General features: G+C 33.9%; 1 protein-coding gene and 1 pseudogene across 5 annotated transcripts in view; one reads left to right on the top strand and one right to left on the bottom strand.

Annotated features, from left to right (window-relative positions):
* The window catches only part of LRRC7 (leucine rich repeat containing 7), a 493,673-nt gene that overhangs the window by 37,423 nt on the left and 433,549 nt on the right, over positions 1-22,701 (top strand). The window lies entirely within an intron of this gene.
* Positions 12,121-13,515, bottom strand: LOC131765547 (shugoshin 1 pseudogene; annotated as a pseudogene).

Genomic DNA, 22,701 nt, shown 5'->3' with positions numbered 1-22,701 from the left:
GTAGACAGCAAAGTGATTCAGTTATATATATATATATTCAATGATGCAGTAGAGAGTGACTAGCCAAAGACAAAGGTTGTTGGAAAGCAAGAAGGAAAGAAATCTAATTGTGGAGTCATTGAAAGGTAGAGAGATGCTTTCTCCACTGAAAATAGAAGGAAATAATGGTGCAAGTTTATATAGGTTTGGTGGTGTGAAGAATATTAGTCTTCCCCAGTCCGGGTGGCTGTTTCTCCTGATAGATTTGGGGGAGTCAGTTGGAGTGGTGTCTTTTTCTCATTTGGAATTACAACTTATTTGAAAAATTTTTCCTCATACCTATTTTGGTAACAGAAAGGGAGTTCATCCACAAATGTATCTTTGGATTCAGTTGTGGCGCGTGTGCTTAGTCTGTGTGAGCAGCGTTCCCTCTCTTTCCCCTCTCTCATTGTTATAAGAGCTACACAGGATCTACACAGAGCTAGTTATAGCGTGTTGATTGGGAACAGCAGTCTGGTATCAGTCTTGTGTGTTGGTGGAGCAGGCAGATTCATTTCAGAAATTATTTAAATTTTCATTGACTATCTTATAAAACTGAAAAATAAAACCCAATAAATACTACTGTTATAAGTCTTATTATAAGAGGATGTGTTCCTGATTCAATATTACCAATAATTCCTTACACTCAGTCAGTGTTTCCCAATTTGCTTTTACAAACATTATTTTATTTAACCTTCACAAAACTCTGTGGAGTTGGTACTATCAGAGTCTCCCAGCCAGGACTTGAATCCAGGACTTTAATTTGCAAACCAGAATTCTTTCTACTGTATATTCATTAATTTATTATTTTATTCATGCAACAAATATGTATTGAGTAATTATTGTGTACCAGGCCTATTCCAAGAACTTAGGGTAAAGCACTGAACAAAATAGTCAAAAATCCCTGTCGTCAAGGGGGTTATACTCTAGCTGGGGAGGAGGGGGAGGGAAATAGGTGATATGTGATGAGTAAAAACTAAGTAATTTATAGAGCATATTGAAAATAATATGTATTTCAATATCAGTTACTGATGACCTTGTTAATTAATTAATTCACATCCAGATATATTTTCTTAAGCAGAACATGCTGCATATTTAATTCTGATTTCAAGATACAGATATGGAGGCTTAATACATAATTGTGAATGAATAAATGAAAGAATGAATGGGGTAGAGACATGAAGGTCATTAGATTTAGGGAAAGGGTCTGGAATTTCTGTACTGATTGTGGCTTAACTGATCCATTTATTTATTTATCTGACAAATATATTTTGAGTGTATACTGTGTGCCCTAAAGGTAAATATCAATAAAGAAATGCAGGGTGTCAGAATGTTAATAGTTTTGTGGAAAAGACAAAACAAAACCGAGGCTAGCATTATAATTCTATGACTGGGAAAATACATGATGATATGAGAGAGGAAAGTAGTCATCAAACCCAGACACAGAAAGACAGGAGAACTGGGTGGAAATGACATTTACATCTTGGGAAGGGAAGGGGAAGGTGCTGGAGAGAGACACAGTCATAGATTAAAAAATAAAAATGTTTAAAGTTTAAAACTAAAAATAATTTCATGTACAAAGGTCCAGAGACTGCAAAGAGTACAACTGATTTTCTAAACTAAAGGATTTGACTTCTCTGAGTCTTTAAAAGGAAGAACAACTTACTGCCTTTCCCACCTCCTCTAGCCTTTGTCTCCTTTCATCACATACTATATAAAATAAAATATACTATATAAAATAAAAATGTTCCTTAAATTAGACTGGTTCCAATAGGTGTGATTTAAATAATAGATCTTCAAGATTTAATTTGAATCACAGCATCAAGCAAGGTGTCTCCAGCATCTAGGAAAATGCCTGACCCATAATAAATGCTCAATATTGCTGTTGACTGAAGTAAGTTTATGGACTTGAAAGCTCCAAGTGGCTGGGTTCTAGAGGGAGTACGGGATGATACTAAGAAGAGATGTCTGAGGACAGTCTGCTAGACTGACTAACCTATTTCTGATGATGTCCATTTACCTCTAACTTCAATATAAACTACTAGGATATTAATTCAAACAATATCACATATTAACATACAGCTATATGGTCACTTTCTTTGTAGTTTGCACCTTTGCAAATACTTTTGTGAATCAGTGACATCACTTAAATCACAGTCATAGAAATAGGGAGAGAATAAGCAAGGAAGACTTGACAGAAAAAAAAATCACAATAGAATATTCTATGAGGGTGAGGGACTGTTCCCATCCACCAAATGGAATTTTTCCGTAAATTGAGGTAAATTGATTTAAGGAGCAAAATTCTGTTACTGTATCACTTGAGTAAATTTAAATACAAATGTGTTGTCCCCTCTACTAATGCATATGGGGAAAGATGCATTTGGTCACAGTTAATTAAATTGTAGCTAAAAAGTTAAAAACAAAGTGTGAGTTCTTCCTACTCTGTTTCTATTGAGTGTCAGGTTACTAAACTTCATTTACCTGCAATCCAGAGACTAAACATTCAGGAATATAATCTATGGGGAATCTCAGGGATCATGTTTTGATCCAATTTAAATGAATTAAAATATGTAGTGTTGGAAATATCTTAAGCAAACACAGTACAATTCTGGGCTGGTAATCTTTGTAAAGGCCTTCTTGAACAGTAAGTTGGTGTATAGTTGACATGGGGGCAGGCTCATTGTTATTGTCAGAATTTATGAGATATTTCCTTGCATTAGAATTTTTTCCTAAGAATTTTCCAAAAGCCAGGTTTAGAGTTTTGAGGCATAGGCTATGCTTCCCTAGGGAAAAGTCCCTTTGTCTCCATTGAACAACTGATCTTTTTCTAGCAAGCAATGTGAATAATGATGCTTAACATGGTAAGAATAACTATGATAACCAATATTATACTTTGTAATTAGAAAATACCTTTCACATATATTGACATTCATAGCTATCTTGTAAGGTAGATATAATTATCACCATATAGTAAATAAAGAAAATAGAAGCTCATTGGGGGTAGAGAAAATAAGAAACAATCAAGGAAACTTACCAAGAATTAGGAAATGACAGACTCCAGCTGAAAGCAAGTCTTCTGTTCCCATTATATGTGTCTTCCCACTACATTGTGAAATGTTTAAGTCAGGCCCAGGATAAGAGTTCTGCATAGAAACAGAACCAGTGGGATATATATATGTGTGTGTGTGTATATATATATATATATATATATATATATATATATATATAAAATCTATATATATATATATAATCTATATAATCTATATCTATATCTACATGCACACACACACACACACACACACACACACACACGTTTTTTTTTTAAGGAATTGGGGAATTGGCTCACATGATTCTGGTTTGATGACTCCCAAATCACATGGGGCAGGCCAGCAAGCTGAAGACTCATAGAAGTTTCAGTTCCAGTCCAAAGGGAGTTTCTGGCAGAATTCACTCTTGCTTTGTGTGTGTGTGTGTGTGTGTGTGTGTGTGTGTGTGTGTGTGTGTGTGTGTGTGTGTGTGTGTGGCAGGGAGGTGCAGGGAGAGGGGAAGAAGGGTCAGTCTTTTTCTATTAAGGTCTTCAACTATTGAAAGAGGTCTCTCCACATTACAGAAGGTAATCTGCTTCTTCAAAGTCTACCAGTTTAAATGTTAATCTCATCCAAAAAAACACCTTCACAGAAACATCCAGAATAATGTTTGACCAAATATTTGGGCACTGTAGCCCAGACAAGTTCACACATAAAATTAACCAAAACACATACCAAAGTATTTCTAGCCAAAATGCACAAAGTGATATTGGAAAAAATTAGTTAAGTCACGGATACTATTAGCAAACTCAGTGATCCAACATTCTACAGATTTCACATTCCAGGTATTTCTACTGAACATTATTAACTTTGGTCCCATTTGAGCCTTTTGCTTTCTTTCTTTTATATACATGTTCTTCAGACTTTTCAGAGTCACCATGAATTTCATATATTTTGTCCACACAGTTTTCTTACCTGACTTGACATGGCAAATGAAGCATAGTAATTGCCTCAAAGGTGTCTCAAGCTCTAGGAAGAATCTCAACAGGGGAAGTATAAAAAGGAAAAACAGTATGCATTACTCATCTCCTACATTTAGCTAATGTGTACCACATAAGGGTGAAGAAGAAATGATCTCAGTATACAAATGAAGAATCAAAGGACCAGAGAGGATAAGTAGTAGGCCTAGGATCACACAAATAAAATGGAGTACAGATGATGTTCACATCAACTTCTTTTTGGTGTACCTGTTTTTTTCATTTTGCTACATTTACCAAGGATTCTTTTAGGTACCTGAGGAATCAGACTGGCAGCTTTCTTGATCATTTATCTTGTTACCGTGCTTCTTACTCTGTGAGCATATATGCAGGCTAATTATTCACTGGGAACTTCTATACATTGCTTGGGACCTTCTAGTCTCAAGAAATAATTTATGTAAATTATAGCAGGAAACTAGACCTAATATAGGATGAACTCCAGTCTTTACATTCTAAGCCATGTCGTAAATTGTCAGGTTTTTTTTTTTTTTTTTTTAAACTCAGTACAATAAAACTATAACAAGACCTTTAATTATATAAGCTTTGGAAAATAACATTCCATTTATCAGAAAGTCACACTTGATAAACCAGATAAACAACATAATATAAATGAAAAGTAGTGGGTGTAGGAGCCTGGAGTTTTTTAGCCTTGGCCCCTTCATTTACTTGATTGTGGGATGGCAGCAGACATGACTAGTTATCTACTTGACATCCAGTCCCTTTTTCTTGCTTGCTGGCAGAACCCTATTTTATTTGGATATCTCTCTCCCCAACAAGTCTCAGGGAAGGATGTATCTATTTCCAGCTGCAGGGTAAATCATGATTGGTCTAGCCCGATCATGGCCATTCCAATCCTTTGCCAGTGGTTGGTTTAGACCCAGTTCTGGCCAATGAAACATGAAAGGAGGTTTGCAAAAGTTTCCTCACTCCTAAGAAAATACAGAAAAATTAAACTGCTCCTTTTGTTCCTATGCATATTTTCTTATTTATATTATACCTGAAACCAATGCATTTATATTTGACCACAAAATTAGCCAGTCTTAGAATGAATCTGATTCAGGAGTCAGCAGAATAGAGAGGGAAGCTCCCCAGTTCCATGGTGACCCTTTTGAGACACAGATCAGACTAAGTCTAGAGCCACCCTACCACTATACTTTACCTCATACGTCAAGCTAAAACAATATTTTTTTTATTGTTTAAGCCACTGTAAGCCAGGTTTTCTATTACTTTCAGCCAAATGCATTCTAAATGATACAATTTACTTTCAATGAAGAAAAAGCAGCACCTTATTTGTGGTGATTCTATGAGCCTTGTTTTTTTTCTGGGTTTTTATTTTTGTTTCTGCTGCTTTTTATGCATACTAGAAAAATTAAAATTTAGCAAGAATAAAATAAGACAAACTACTCCAAGTTGAAAAAATAATGCCCCCAAAATTTCAGCACTAAAACTCATGTGGACAAGTCATTTAACCTCTCTGGGGTTTGATTTCCTTAACTGTCAATGGAAATGGTAATAAATATACTACACAGAGATTTAATATAATAATGGATGTAAAGTAGTATAGTGCAGGACATCTTAGAAGCTCTAAAGGTTAATTCTCAATAAATGTTTATTGGTTATTGGTGCTATTTATTTCTACTGTAACTATTTTTATTTCAAAAATCTTATAAGCTTAGTTACCTACTTTCATTTCGTATAGAAAAGAAAATTAAGACATATATAAACTGTAGCATATATCTCATTGCATCTCTATACAATCCTTAAAAGCTCACGAAGATTACAGATTTACTTCAAATTACGTTGGTAAAAAGTAGCAAAACCCAAGACTTCTGTGTTTTTGGTGCTCTCTTTCATACAACATAGCAGACTTCTCAGAAGTAACAGAACTGAAGAAGGGAACTGGCTGCTAAACACTTGCAAAGTGTATAACAGAGTAAAAACTAGAAATACGGTCATGGAGGACAAGATAGCTGAGCTCCACAAAGTGATTGCAAGGACCAAGTTTAGAACTGTAAGGCAAGCAAAAATACACATCTGAACCCAACTTAGGGAATCACCCTATTATAGAAAAGCACATACATGTTTAGAAAAGGTCATATTCAGTACATTCTGTTAATTTAAAAAGTAAAATGTACAATGTGATATTCTATACGTGCTACTTAGTATCTTTTAGTTAAAGCTACTAGTAGCAAATTACTGTGAACTAGTACCATATAAAGTATTACTGAATTGTGTAAAAGGTTTACTGAAATGGCATCATCAACAAGTAACAGAAATATAAAACCATGAATTTTACATTTGTCTTCAGTAATAAATTGATATTATAGTACAGAGGACAATACATTGAACTAAGTACAAATTTCAGTTTAGTTCATTCAATAACTTTTGTGACCATGAGCAAGTATGTGTCTTAGTTTCACATATAAGGTGAAGTCATTGGAATGGGGGAATAGTCTTCTTTCTGTAGAATTCCATGACTATAATCATTTTAAAAAACTTTTTTAGAAGTAATGCAGATATTTACATTTATAGAAAAATTACAAGATGTTACAGGGAGTTCCCATATACCCCCATGCCAAATTTCCCCTTTATTATCTTACATTAGTATGGTTCATTTGTCACCATTAATTAGCAAACACTGATGCATTGTTATTCATTAAAGTCCATACTTTATTCATGTTTTCTTAGTTTTTACCTAATGTCCTTTTCTGTCTCTATCATCCAGGATATGACATTGCATTCAGTCATCATATCTCCCTGGGCTCCTCTTGACTGTGTTAATTTTTCAGATTTTCCTTGTTTTTGATGACTTTAACAGTTTTGAGGCATACTGGTCAGATATTTTTTAGAATATCCCTCTATTGAGACTTGTGTTATGTTTTACTTATGATTAGGCTGGGGCTATAGGATTTGGGGAGGAAGAGCACAGTGATAAAGTACCAATAGTGACTCATGGATGTTTATTTTATACTTTGGGTTATAATCCAATACAACTTTATTTTATTGCTCAAATTGCTCCAGTTTTAACCATTATTAATGCTCTATTATTTGATTTCTGATTTCCTTTGACACACACCCATAGTTTTGTATCACTTCCTTACTTTGTGGTGCTACAAGATGCTCCTGGCTCATCTTGTATATTTCCTATCCCAGTCTTAGAATCAACCATCTCTTCAAGGAGCTCTGGAATCTTTTATTAAAGAATAGTTTTAGAAACCAAAATCAAGGCACTAGGTGTGTTATTGCTACTGGGGTGTCATTGCCTCCAGGCCCTCTCAGCTGACAGAACAAGAAAATATATGTGTGCATACTAACCTGTGTATATATATATGCCCCAAAATATTCCTATATGTAACTCTCTGTATCTATGTTAAGCCAAACATGAGTTCACTCTCTCTCCAACTCTAATCCATCATTCTACTTGCCTCTTCTTATTTCTCTGTAACCACTTATCCCAATAGTAAGAATCTACTTTCCACCTTTTGCTATCCATTTGCTTAGTTGTTCAGTCCCACTATATATGTATAGTGGTAACACCCTTTTCCCCTGCCAATATAGTAATTTTTAGCATAACAGCATAATCTTCAAATTGTTAAAGATAATACTTTAAAAAAAATCAATATATAAAACTTTTGCCAGATCAACAAGAAAAAATAAAAACATCATGTAATGCTCCAAACTTTTCCTAATTTCTTCTTTTTTCATTTATTAACAAGAATAAGGTGAATATACATTTATTTGAGGCCCAAATGATATTCAAATTTAAAAATTGTTAATCAAATTTTTATTCTTCACCTTCAGAAGAAGCTGCTGCTATTTATTTATTTTTTTCTTTTCAAGAAGCTGCTGGGCTTCCCTGGTGGCGCAGTAGTTGAGAATCCGCCTGCCGATGCAGGGGACACGGGTTCGTGCCCCGGTCCGGGAAGATCCCACATACCGCGGAGCAGCTGGGCCCGTGAGCCATGGCCGCTGGGCCTGCGCGTCCAGAGCCTGTGCTCCACAACGGGAAGAAGCTGCTGCTTTTGATAGCTGTATAGTTTTGTAAAGGTACTTATACTGGTTCACACATATACTTTCTTTGCAGTTTTATGATTATAAAACATTACTTTTAAGAAAACTTTGAAGCATCTAACCCCAATAATGTATAAAACATTTCATTTTTTTTCAAAAAGAATCTTAAGGAGATAGATGGGCAAATTTTGTCAGTTTTACTTTGCAAATAAAGAAATTGAGATTTAGTTAGTCCCATGTCCATATGACTTTAAAATGCCCGAGCAAGGAACAGAATCCAGATCTTCTGTCTCCCTGTTCAGTTATAATTTTGACAGCATTTTTTTTTGCCATCTCCAAATAGATTCACTCTAGTACATTTGTTTTTACATTTTCATAATTACTTGATAGTACTAATGACAAAAGCAATATTTCTAATCAGCAGTGCAAGATTGACCATAATGCTTAATGATTAGAATACTGTACACAAAGTAAACTACAAGAGAGTAAATGTTCTTTGAAATAGACTAGTGATTCTTAAAAGTGGCATATAGCTAGATGTTATGATACATATTTTATTATATATCTGAATTTTACAAAGCCTGAAAATGGAAAATTTTGAATGTAGTGGATTTTGGTAAAGCAAATTAAAATTAATTTTTAAATTATTGAATTTCTTTACTATTTTTACCCCCTTGTTCTATTGTATTATATTAGTTTCCTAGGACTACTATAACAAATTACTGAAAACTGGGTGACTTAAACCAACAGAAACATATTCCCTCATAGTTTTGGAAACCAGAAGTCTGAAATCAAGGTGTTAGCAGGATTGATTCCTTCTGGAGGCTCAGAGGGAAAAATCAGCCTGTCCTATGCCTCTCTTCTAGATTCTGATCACTTAAGCTTAGGCAGCCCTTAGCAATCTTTGGTTTATACATGCATCACTCCAATATCTAATGGAAACAGATTTTTAAGCAAAAAATAAGTAGAAACTTTGGTTTCATTTATTGCTTTTTAGATACTAGGGCCTAGATGTTTTGTATCATACAACTCTAAAATCCTTTTATTCTTATGTAGTATGTCTTTAATAATCTCCAAATTTCTGATTATGTTTATTTAAATTTATTGTATATTCTTTGGGATACCAGGATGTGGATGACAAGTTAGGAAGAACAGTAACCAGTCTCCCTGTAGTTGTTCTGTTTGTGCCTTTTCCTTCCTGTATCCTTATTAGTTTGATTTAACTTTCAAAAATTTGGTTAGAAAACAAATGAATCACTTTTCAAACATATGAACAGTATAAAATTTTTAATTTATTTACATCAGCTTTATAAATTGCTTTTGGTTTTTTTTGCCTTATCAAGTTCTTGAATATTTTAAGATTTGTTTTTTCCTTTTCTTTGGACCTGCGGGGAAAAAGTGTATATCTGGGACTTTTTTAGAAGACAAGTTATGACTTCCATGTTGCTATTTCTAGGGTTTTACATAGGTAGATATGCTATTTTCAAATTCAAAGTCTAAAATTCCAAGCCCCTCAAAAATTATACAGTTTACTAATTTTATTTTATTTAGTAGTCATTCCAGATTTGATCCTAGGCCATAGAGCTAAATACCACAATTTTATTTTTGCCCTTCAAAACAAAATCATTTTTCATTTTAAATAAGTGTCTATAAAAAATAATGGGATATTTTGTATTGGCCCTTTAGAATAATTTACAACTTGTAAAATCCCCAAATAATCGTTGCTATTAGTGAGAGGCAGATGAGTTACAGAAGTCCTCCATTAAGATTAAGATGCTACTTGGAACTAGAAAAACATTAACTCATTAATACCTTAACTTGATTTAGTGATTTGGTTTACTGGATTAGCTCTAGCAGAGAGCAGGACCCAAGAGAATAATATGCATGATAGATTAGGTTTGGGTGAAGGGCTATGATGTCTTAACATCACTTTTTATTGTTTTATGGACTTTGTTATAATTATTTTATAAGTAGATGTGAATCTACCAACATTTTCATCACAATCCCCTGGGTTTGCTGGCATTAGGTGAGGTAACGTATTAGGATGGCTCTGAGAAACTTCCTTCCATGGTAGGGTTAGAGAGATAAAATAATGCAAATTAAATAGTATTTACTCTGTAAAAGAAAATTAAACTATTTACTACTCATGGTGTTATGCCAATGAGGTAAAAAGACACATCATGTATATGTAAGAAAAATATTAAAAATCAGTCATTCAGTAAATGTGTGAGAGCAATCTGGTTTTGACATATGGCATCCCATTGGACATCAGAGTGATTGGTTGGCTAGGCAGGTATCTTCTCACCTTAGTGAAGATGATTTTCCTGACAGAACTGGACTGTTCTATTAAATATATAGAATGCATTCAACAAAGCTATTGACAACTTGCTTTGTGCAAGGCGCTTGACTATATGCTGTAGAGGATGCCAGAAATAATAGGACAAAATGTCTTCTTTAGAAGTCATTAGGTCTATTAGGGGGATGGAATGGGTATACGGGTAATTGCAATTGTGTATACAGATAATTGCAATTGAGATACATGGTTTAGTTGCCATATAACTGTAGTTCCATTTAGATAGGGACATCAATTGGTCCCTGACTCTAGGTACTGGAGGACAGTTCCTAGAAAAGGTTATATTCAATGTGGGTCTTGAAAGATGAAAAGGATTTCAGTAGTCTAAGATAAGGTAAAGATGTGGTATGGAAAAACACACATAACAAGTAGGAGGGCATGAGTTCTTATTTATTTATTTAGAATGAAAATTTACTTTGCTAGAACATAGGGCTCATTGAGAATTACGGCTGGAAAAATAAGTGTGCCAAGATGTAGGATGTAGAGAATGATCCCAGTGCTAAGCCAAAAGCCTAGAGTAATAATCCCTAAATATTAAATTGAAAATTAAAATCAAAGTTACTATTTTATCTTATAAAGAATTTTATTTTTAAAGGGAGAAACTACAGTTGCTTTAAAAACTGAAAGGTATATATACATATACATATGTCTGTATATGTCTCAAACTTTCTGAACTGAATAATTCCCTCTCATGTGGTTGATGGAAAACTTTATATAAAGCAAGTACAAAATACCCTTGGAATTCACACAGTTAACATTTGTGATTTTACTGAGGCATTACTTTAAATAGTGTACTTTAGAGCACGTTCAGATCTAGTCACTTATCTAGTCCCTGATCTTAAGAAACCATCAGTTCTCTTGTCATGATCTCAAACAGACTTTACAGTTGACCCTTGAACAAGGTGGGTTTGAACTGTACTGGTCCACTTCTATGCTGATATTTTTCAGTAGCAAATACTATAGTACTACACTGTTCATGGTTGGTTAAATCTGTGGGTGTGGAGGAACTCTGGATAAAGAGGGTAGACTATAAATTATAGGCTGATTAACCCCCATGTTGTTCAAGGGTCAGCTGTGTTTGAGAAATTAATTACAACAGTGGTATAAGGGGTTCACAAGCAACTTAGGATGTATCCTACTCTGAATATCAAGGAGTTACTTTACTCAAATATTGTAGTAAGGAGTTTCAAAAGCTCCTCCATCCATCTTCAAAAATCACTCACTATCATATCTCTGACTTTAAAAAAACGAAGTTGCCAAAACATAATTAAAACATCCTATTGGTTTCTAATAACGTAAGTATAATATATATTTTGATTATAATTAAGGTTTTAGGCACTGTAAGAAATCTACACTATTTTAGTATTTAATTCTAGCTATTTATGTTTAAAAGAAAAAAAATCAGCCTAAATTTATTAAAGGCTTAAGGTAAAACGTCATATTTTCAGAATAGTTTTGAAGAAATGGCCATGGCAGTTTGACCCGGGTATATACTATTTTACAGATTCTCTCTTTGAGCAAAGGAGGGAGAGGGGTGTGGAACAATTTCAACAACATCCATCCAACAAAAGCATCATTATATTTGATTGATTTTTTTTTGAGTTGTGTTTTTTTTATTGTTGGAAATGGGAGATTTCAAGAAACACAAATCTAAAAAGGTCCGCTCTTTTTAGTTTCAAAATGAATCAGAGCCTGATAGTTCACTGACTGCACACCTACACTTAGGCAAGGTCAAGGCTGGGCTTTCTTTATTCTTTTTTGGAAAAAGATTTGATTTTCTGGTTTTTCACTACAGGAGACAAACTGACATTGGTGATATCCTTCAGAATAAGATGAGGTGACTGAAGAGTTTCAGGTGGTGCATTGATAAGAGTTTGTGTTGGTTTGGGATCCTTGGTCTTTTGTTCATCAGTATGTTTTAGTGCTTTTAATGGAGACCTGGTGATGGGGCTCCTGTCTTATTAGTTGACAAGATTTTGAATGTACTAGGCAAGTGTTTTGGAAGGCAAGTAAAAGTCATCATTGTCATCTCCTAGACGTAATTCACTTGTGCTCATTTCAGACTCATTGTTACTTTCTTCTCTTTTAGAATCATTTCTCATTTTATTTTGTCAGAAAGGAGTAACATAATACCAAAATAAGATTGTAAGCATTACTGAAACTGACAGAGCCATCCAAATATTTTTAGGGACAGATTTTTTTGGTTGTTGTTGAATTTTCTTTTTTTTTCCTCCCTCTATACCTCAATACACAATTTGATTTTCTCTTTACGTTAGCTTTACTGTTATCTTTTTCTTTCATGTGAATCTCTAAGGTTAGGTGTAGTTTGTTCAAATTTAGGCTCGAAAATAACTTCTTTTATGTTAGTAATTCTTTCTAGCTGAATCTGCAAGTATAATTCTTTCCAATTAAAAAAATGTTCCTGATTCATGACTTCTTTCAAAGTCATCCATGGTATCAAATCACCAAAATTGTTAAAACTACTCTTTAAACTGCCATGGATGGATGTTCCATAAAGGACATTGTCAGTAGATTATGTCACCTGAACTAGAATATTCAAAATCAAATCTGTCTGTCTTGAGGAGTAGCTGGTATTGGTTCTTCTGTTTATAATGATTCTCCTTGTTATAGAAAGTCAGATTCCTGAAGAGAAACTTGAGGTAAACCCTTCACAAATAAGTCCATGGAGTCATCATTTCTGTTGGAGTTCATGCTAAAGGGACATACCTACTGGTTTTGAGCAGGTTCTTCTCTTTGTTCTGAAATATATTTTTCTTTCAAAGGAAATAGCTGACATTCAAGGTAGTAACATTCTTTTCTGACCTTAGGATGATATCTTGGGCTTTCTCATTTTGGATTTTTCATTGCCCAACTCTAACACTAACATTTTATTATAGTCCAGGTAATTTTTCAACAGTGTAGAAGTGCTGGTGATCATTTGGCATGGCCCAACTACAAATGACTTGGCTTTTGCCAATTTCTACCAAGTTTTTATTCCTTTTCTCTTTTGTTTCTTTGTGTCTTCAAGACTAACTAGAAAGGACCCTTCAAGGCACATTTCTTTGGCCATCTTTGGCTTTGGCTCCTGCCTCTGCCAGAGCCCTCCTCCTCACATTCCAAGGCTCTGCAAAGCTGTTGGCATGACCCTCAACCCCAAAGACTGTGGCATCATCTCCTGCTGCCTGAGACTTCTGAGACCACAGTTGAAACTCTCTGCTGCCCTCACCCATCGGCTGTCTGGAGGTGGTCATGTGATGCGATGGCTCTGCCAGGCACTCAGGTAGAGTCCTGCTCTGCCAGGCAGCTTCCACAACCCCTTAAAGTAACTTTAAAAATATGACAGAACAGTCACCTTGCCACATTCAGTCCCTAACTTAATTTCTTTTCAGTTTCTTCAACACATTTAGTAAATATTTGTTAAGTGTTTCAAAATACTGGACATTTTGTTGGGTGGTAGAGATACAGAAGCAAACAAGATCTGTGAGAACCCTGCCCTCAGAGATCTTATATTCTACCAAATATCTTCCCCAAATACCTTTAAAATACGAACTGTAATTTCCCCTAAGTTGCCATATATATCTTTAACTTAATGATACATAGCAGAAAACATGTTCATGTAGTCTAATACAACATGATATTTATAAAATTAGTATTTCTCCATAGGAAATATTTCAAGATAATAGGATATTTGACAATTAGCAGAGGCAGCATGAAGACATTAAGCTTTTTAGTTGGGAAGGGAAAGAACTAATCTGTAAAATCAGAGAAAGGAGAATGGAGGGAGACCGTGGGCTTCACAGTTTGAACTTGGGCCAGTCTTGTTTTCTTACAATGCTTCGAATGTTACTTTTATTCTGTTTTATTTATTTTATTCTGTTTTATTTATTTTATTCTGTTTTTATTTATTTATTTAATTTTATTTTATTCTGTGCATTCATCCTGATAACATGATATCTTATCCTCTGAATATTCAAATCTAACCCACTTCTATGTATTCATAAAGATGATTAATTAGACAGAACAATAGTAGAGGATAATTCAATATGTTAATATTTACATTTTTCTATTCTTAGCTGAAGAAAAAATTTTACCATATGAAATCAAAAGGTTAGATAAATTTATGAGTCTATAAAAATTGTGAGTTAATTTTTTATATTTATACATACAAAGAGAGAGACAGAGACAGAGGCAGAGAGAGTAGAAAAACCTAAAACTGTAAGGAAAGAAAAATCAACAATGGTCCCATTACCCAGAAATTAATAACACTTAACCCTGAAAATACCTCATTAATATAAGTACTGTTACACTTACCATTTTATGGATGAAGAAGTTGAGGTTTACATGGGTTAGGTAACATACAATGGTGCCCAGCTGGTAGGTGACATAGATGTGATTTGAACCTGTCTACTTAACTTCAAAGCCCTGTTTTTAGCCAAAGTGAATAATTGTTCTTGTAAGTTATGATTTCTAATGAGTGACATATGTGTATTTTATTTAACTAATACTCCATTTTTGGATAGTCAGTTTGTTTCATAGTTTTTTTTTATACAATGCTACAATAAACACTGAACATTCTTGCCTACTGTTTATATAAAATAATATATATAGCAATGAGGACTTGTACCACTGGTGTTTTACAAACGACCTTCCAGAATTATTTTCCATGGTTTTTTCAAATATACAAAAAAGTAGAAAGAATGTTAAAATGAACCCCAATATATCCCATCAGCCATCTTCAACAGAGATTATTATTTTACTGCTTCTGTTTCATCTATGCTGATTTTTTTTGTTTACTATAATATTGTAAAGAAAATCCATATATCATTTTACCCATAAGTGCTTCAGTGTGTATCTCTAATAGATAAGAATTGAACTCTGTAATGGTTTCCTGTTTTTCTTTTTTTTTTCAATTTATATGTTGAAGAAATAGGATCATTTTTCCTCAACAATTTTCCATGATCTAGATTTGACTAATCAATTGTGGTCCTGTTTAACCTGTTCTTTTTTCCCTCTTTTTTTTTTTTTTTTGTTCTTCATATAAACTGGTGGTTATATCTAAAGGCTTGATGGGATTCAAGTTCTTTTTTTTTTACAAAAATGCTTTATTGGTGGTGTTATATACCATATCAGGAAGCATACAATTTCAGGTTGCCCCATTTTCAATGATGACAAGATTGTCACTGGGTTCAGGCACATGTCCTTTAGTCTATCTTCCTTCTTTCTTTACTTCTCTTCCCCTCCTTCTTTCTAAATCTTTTCCAGTCTGATATCTTGAACTGGTAACTCATTTTTGTTTTCCATTTCCATGATTACTAGTGATTTTGATTTTTTCAACATGCTTATTGGCCTTTTGAAGTGCCTTAGCAAATTGCCTCTTTGTATTTTGTTTGTTTCACTGTTTACCTCTGTGGAAGAATGAACAAGGTCTTTGGGGTTCTTTTTTTTTTTTGGTATTTTAATGTAATTAGATTAGGGATATGTTTGATTTTTTACCTGGCACATTTTTAAGAGACAGTTCTTTAAAAAAAAGTTCCTAATCTAACAAGGAAATTCATTTCTTGTATACTAGTTTAATTGACACATAGTGGTTAAACTCTTACAAGACTGGTGAGTATATTTAATCTCCAAAGAAAAAATATTTCAGAAATTTAAGGAAAAACACAGTTTTCTACACAGAATATTTTACCAAATACAGTTTTTTATAACAGACACCTTCAGGCTCACAGTTACACAAAAACACTTCTTGAATTTTTAATTAAATCTGAATATTTATATGAAAGATCATTGCTCTTATTAAACACACTTAGGCAAGAAATTCAACTTTATGATGAAAAGATACAGACTAGGTACAAATTTAATTAAAGTATTATGGCAGGGCTTCCCTGGTGGCACAGTGGTTGAGAGTCCACCTGCCGATGCAGGGGACATGGGTTCGTACCCCGGTCTGGGAAGATCCCACGTGCCACGGAGCAGCTAGGCCCGTGAGCCATGGATGCTGAGCCTGTGCGTCCGGAGCCTGTGCTCCGCAAAGGGAGAGGCCACAACAGTGAGAGGCCCATGTACCGCAAAAAAAAAAAAAAAAAAAAAAGTATTATGGCAACTGTACATAAATATTGGCTAAATTTTCTTCCGAGAAAAGGTAATGAATAACTTAGTACTTTTATTGACAAAACACTTACATCAAGAGCTTTTTTTACTTCACATTTTTCATTAATACTTTTCAAATTTGTGACAAATGATTTTAACTACAATTTAACCAAAGTAGAATTAAAGTCAATTGGCTCTTAATATATTCTATTTTCACATCTTTTCCTATTTGTTTTCTCATATATTATTGATACTAGCCCTTTGCTGTCCTAAGTGCTGCAAATATTTTTCCTAGGTTGTCATTTACCTTTCACTGTATTGACCTTATTTTAGATTTGTAGCATTTAAAAAATTTTATGAGGTGAAATATGTCAGGAGATTGACTTTGGTTATTCATGGTAATTATGTTCTTATAAAGTTCTGCTAATACTGAATTAGCGAATCATTGTTCCTAGAAGAGATACAGAGTTAGGTTCCTGCAGGCCTCTGGTCCCAAGGCTTTATTAACCGAAGAATACATAACCTTGTTTTATGTGTGTTCTGTTTGAAGGCACCTTATTTAATATATTTTGTTGATTCATTAACAATGAACTGATGGCCAAAGAGCACTATAACTCATGCCTGAACAAGGCTTATCAACGTATTTCTTCCATAAGGTGCTTAACAACCTTCTTGTGCTTAGGAACACTACATAGCACTTCACTCCCATGCTTGGGGAACACTTTAAGAGCAAAACCACCAACAAAAAGTACAAGAATGCAAAAGCAAGACACTGAAGACTTTGAGGTATGAAAGATGAAACAAGTAGGCAAAGCAGTACCTTATTCAACCTCATGTGGAAATGTGCACATAGAGCAACTAAAGTCTTTGCCACTTTGTGCATGCACATGGCCACACATGACCACAAAAGTGCTGCAAGTATTGGATTGCAGTTTACAAATAAAATTTTTTTGAAAAGGCAACTTCATAAATTCAGAATCTTCATATAACGAGGATTGACTTTTGATTCTTTTCTGTGTCATCTATATTTTAATGATGTCTTTGAATAACTCCTATTTTGGTCTAATGTTATTGCCCTATATTGCATTAAAAGTAAATACATTTATTTCAGCAAACTGAAATTAAAATAATATGCCAAACCAGTGTTTTCTGCAATAAAATATTATAGATTTTTAAGAATTTAAAAGTTAAAGTGACTACATCAAAACTTGATCTAAGATTAAAAAATAATCACCACTCATGCTTTTTTCTAATCAATAACAATGTTATTTTATATAATTTTCTTTACTGTTTTGTTGGAGTTAATATTCTAATACATTTAAATACATGTAAATTAAATATGTGAGAAGTTTAAGAATTAGGTTATTGGGCACTCTGCTATAAGATTTGATACACAGCGTTTAATTAATAGAAAGTAGCCACGGCCTGACTTGAAAATAAATTGTTATGAAATATTCTTAATGAGAAGAATAGGTTTATTCTGAAACTCTTGTCACTGACATAGAAGCTTTATTTTGACTTGAGGGAATACCCATAATGGTGAAGGAACACATCAGGGATTTTAGAGCATTGGTGTGAGGGACTATTTCCTTAAATTAGTCTGTGTATTTTACACTAGGTAATGTAATTTACCTAAAACATCTCTAATGTTTTTAACTTAATTTTGTAAATTAAATTTATGTACACATATTGTCATTTTTACAACTCTGCATTAAAGATATCACTATCTCTGCTATACAAATGAGGACATGGAGATCCAGGGGTTTAAATAACTTATCCAACTCAAGTAACTTGCCCAAGATCACATAACAAGTAAGTACTAAAGCAAGACTCACCTTTTCACTCTTTGCACTGTAAGCTCTAGGTACATTAAACACATTCAGGTTCTCTAATTTGGCCTATTTTTCTCACTTCTTGGCCTTTCCATATGCTAGTTCTTCTTCCTGAAACAATCTTACCTTGCCACACCATCTTCACACAATGAACTTTCACTCAGCCTTCGGTTTTCACACCAAGCATCATCTTCCAGTCCTCTTGAGGTGTGTCTCAGTGACCTCAGTGTGTGAACACTCAGTGCATCCTTGCTGATGTGGACCACAATATATTATCTTTGTTGCATTTTTTGCTTGTATGTACAATGAGTGAGATCAGGGGGTATGTCTTGTTCACTGTTGTATTCTCAGCCCCTAGCACACTGACTAGCTTACAGTAAGACCATTTGATTTGAAATATTTGCTGCTTAAGTGAATGTACATTTACAAATGTTGAGCAAAGCAACATGTTTCTAGATTTGGCAAATGTAAGCATTTTGATAACTTCTGAGGTGAGAACTTCCTGAAACACCACTTACATGAGGAAGCTGGGGAAGAAGAATTATTCTGGAGAGATGTGTCATTAATTACACTCACAGGATAAATGGCAGAAAAAAATACATATATCCAAGAGGAATGGATAATGAAAAACAATTATGGATTTTCATTAATAGCCTGGAAAAGAGTAAGGACTAATGAGAAAAATATAAGAATATTTATCTAGCATATAATTGTGAGAACACAATATTATCATTCATAAAGTTTCAGCAATTGGAAACCATTCATCTAATTATACATCTAATAGCTCTGTTCTTGACAAACCAGTTCACTTTTTTTTTCATATTAAGATATATCCATGTATCCTATACGTACACAAACTCTTCACTGGAAAAATTTATTGGTTTACTTACATTATCAAGAGCATTTGCTAATCATGTTTGTGCTTGCAGTGGCACGTGGGAGGGACACCCGTGTAAAATGAATCTGACAGACACAGGTTCTCTTCTCAGAGAACTTTATTGTTAAGACAAACACTCAGGAGCATAATAATAAACTGTTCATTATAACAATTTCCATACCCAATCCCATTGTCAACATATTTCAAGCAATATTAAATACAATTGTAATACAACCCTGGAGTATGTGATAACTGTGTATCACATACACAGTGTATCACTTTTTTCTATGCCACTAAAACTGAATGCAAATCAGCTAGGGATGTGTTCATTTTTACCTCTCAGAGCTGTAGGCAGATAAAGCTTTATTTGTCTGTAGGCAGATAAAGCTTTATTTGTCCTGGCCTCTGGGGCATGTTGATATCACTGACCAAACACCAATTTGGGCTGTTCTTTTTCATAAGAAGGAACAGGAGCAATTTAAATCACCCTCAGGCAACTTTCATTGTCTTATTCTTGTTCCCTTTCCTGGCACTGATTACTTATCTTGGCCCTCCTATTAACTTCTGTGTGACTTGAGGGATACAGAATTTAACAACTTGTGTGATCTATCTCATTTGTAAAATGCAACTAATCTACTTACTGTGGCAATGTGTGGAATTTGTAATAACACCAGGCAACTATAATTACTTGAATGACTAGAAACAATTTACCACAAATTTGGAGGCAAGACACAGGTTATATCAAATCTTTCTCAGTGTAACATATAGATATCTCCACAATGTATCCCACTGCATAGGATAAAAACTAGTTTAGGTATACTGTATTTCTGTCTTTATAAGAGCTTGGAGTCGTTTTCTTCTTCTTTTCTTTACTTTTAGCCAAATATTTAGTATAAGATATTCATATTAAATATAAATATGCTGGACCGTAGATCCATGTAATTACTCTTCCTACTTTAAAATAACTTATTAGATTTTATCAACTGTTTAATCCCTTTTATAAAGAACTTATAAATGCTTTTGTGCCAAACACTCAGTTTCCTTCTCCCTTGCCACTTGCATCTATAGGAGCTAAAAGAATAATTTCTCATTTCCCCAGCCTCCCTTGCAGCTAGGCTTGGCCTTGTAACAATAGTTCCAGTTAGTGAAATTTTAGAAGAAGACTACTGGGGTGTTCTTGAAATGATTTTGCTTTTCTAGTAAAGGAAGCAGAGGCTTATCAAGTTGAAAGAAATCTGCAGTAGCTATCTTGAGGAAAAGGCCAAAATAATAAAAAGAACAAGGAGATGACTTTGTTGAGCTATCAAATCAGTGCCAACAGCTTCCTACTTTCAGAATTCTTATAACGTGAGGAAAAATAAACCTCTGTAAGTGGTTAAGCTGAGACAAGATAAGAGACTATAGATATACATGCAATTGTATATGTATTGTATATATATGCATATACATATGTTAATGAAGTAAGAAATTTGGGGGGGCAAAAAAATCAATTGTATGAAATGCACGTTCACGTTACTATGAGGTTAATGAAAATCATTATTTTTGCAAAATTAGTATAATTTTAAATAATTTAAAAAATTATAATGTTATAAGCACACACTGAATTGAGAAAATCCCCAATGAGCAGGAAACAATCACTTCCTAACATTACCCCCCCAACCCTCCCCCAACACCCTCAACACAGAGAAGACAAGAATTTTTAGCTCCCTTGGGGAGGGGGGTGGGCTAGAGGATGGGACTTAATCACCAAGTGTATTACCAAGGTTAATGAAATTATTAATTTACTGTAATTTAAAAGATAAAGCAAAATTTAAATGTGATTGTCAAAGGAATTCAGTAAATATTTCTTAAGTTCATTTTTGAAAGCAGTGCTGTGCTAGCACTGCAAGGTATACAAAAAAGTATGATTCTTAATATCAGCCTCTTAAAAGAAGCTTACAAGAAACAGTGAATATATTTTCTAAAACCTTTAGGCTTGTAATCATGGTACAGCAAATAAAATTTAATGTCAATTTTAGATATCTAGAAAGTGAATTTTTATTAGTAAAATCCAGATTCTTTGGTTACTATAAAAAAGTACGCCTAACTTTTTTGTACTTATATTCTAAAATATTAATAGGTCAATAATTCTGTTATAATAAAAATATTTAGTAGTACTCTACCATATATGCACAGAACTCTCATAATCAGATGTTTAGTAAAATAAAAATGAAGCCTTCAAGTCATGTGTGTTTGCTTCCTCAATTAATTCAGCAATATTTTATTTAAATTTATCATTATTGAAATGTGGAAAACTTAATGGGAAACTCTTTTCCAAAGCCTTAATGATTTGATATATTCATGGACTTTATGATGAAGGAAAATAATAATCTGAAGCCTAGAAAGACTAATTGAAAAATAAATTTTACTTAAGGTCCTTGCTAATGAATGACCAAGGTTAGCTTGGATTCTACCTTAAAGATATGTTGTTAAAAATGTTAGCTTTACCAGGTTTCCAGAGAAATTAAATAGCCTGTATTTCAAAGTGGAAGGGACACATTCATAATGGCAAAGGATAGGCCAGACTAGGAGCAATGAAGTTAATTGACTAATTGTTCCATAATGAAGTACTTCTCCAACCCAAGGAAACTTCCATGTTTAGACAATGCTGCAGGAAAATGAGAGGAACATGTGTTCTTGAAAAAATGCTGTCAAAACTTGTGCCTAACTCTAAATGTTGGAAGCCAAGGTCATTCATTGTTCTTTGAGAAGAATTTCATTTTCATACTGCATTTGCATTTTTAATGCTACATCTATTTGTCCCAAGTTACATGACAAAGACATTAAATTTCTAATCAGTAACAAAACCAGCAATTGTTTGGTGGCCAGTTTCATTATTGCCTTTCGCTTTTTCATACATTTTACTCACAGCTGTGATAGTTGAATGGATGTCCCAATTACCTTGGAATATGGGTGGCAGCAGCTAGAGATTAGAATTCATCTCTAGGCAGGACTAGGATGGCATCTAACATAAATCAAGATGATATAAGTCAAAGGCAAATGAGTCAACAGAAGCAAACACATTATTAATATGCGGTGAGGGATCACATCTGATTTGCTTATCACTGTATCACCAGCATCTACTACAATGTCTGGCACATAGTAGGTTCCCAGTCAATAGTTACCAAATCTCCAGTTTAAAAAGAAAGGTCAGAATTATCTTGGGAGTGTTATTTATAAGAACACATTAGCAGCAAGGATAGAGTGTGGTGCAAAAATCTTTGTGAGCTGAAGAGTATGTTATATATTTAGAGTCAAAACTCAGAAATACTCAGATTGCTTGTGGGGCTTGGGTCTGCAAGTGGAGGAAATGATTTTGTCTGCAGGACTCAGCATCTCAACCCTTCAGGTGAAGGTAGCTGACTGGTATAAAACAAACAAACAAAAAACTACATCTCAGTAAACAATTGTAATAAAAGGC

The sequence above is a fragment of the Kogia breviceps genome, chromosome 1 (assembly GCF_026419965.1).
Source record: "Kogia breviceps isolate mKogBre1 chromosome 1, mKogBre1 haplotype 1, whole genome shotgun sequence".
Lineage (NCBI taxonomy): Eukaryota > Metazoa > Chordata > Mammalia > Artiodactyla > Physeteridae > Kogia > Kogia breviceps.
This window is presented reverse-complemented; position numbering and strand designations above follow the sequence as displayed.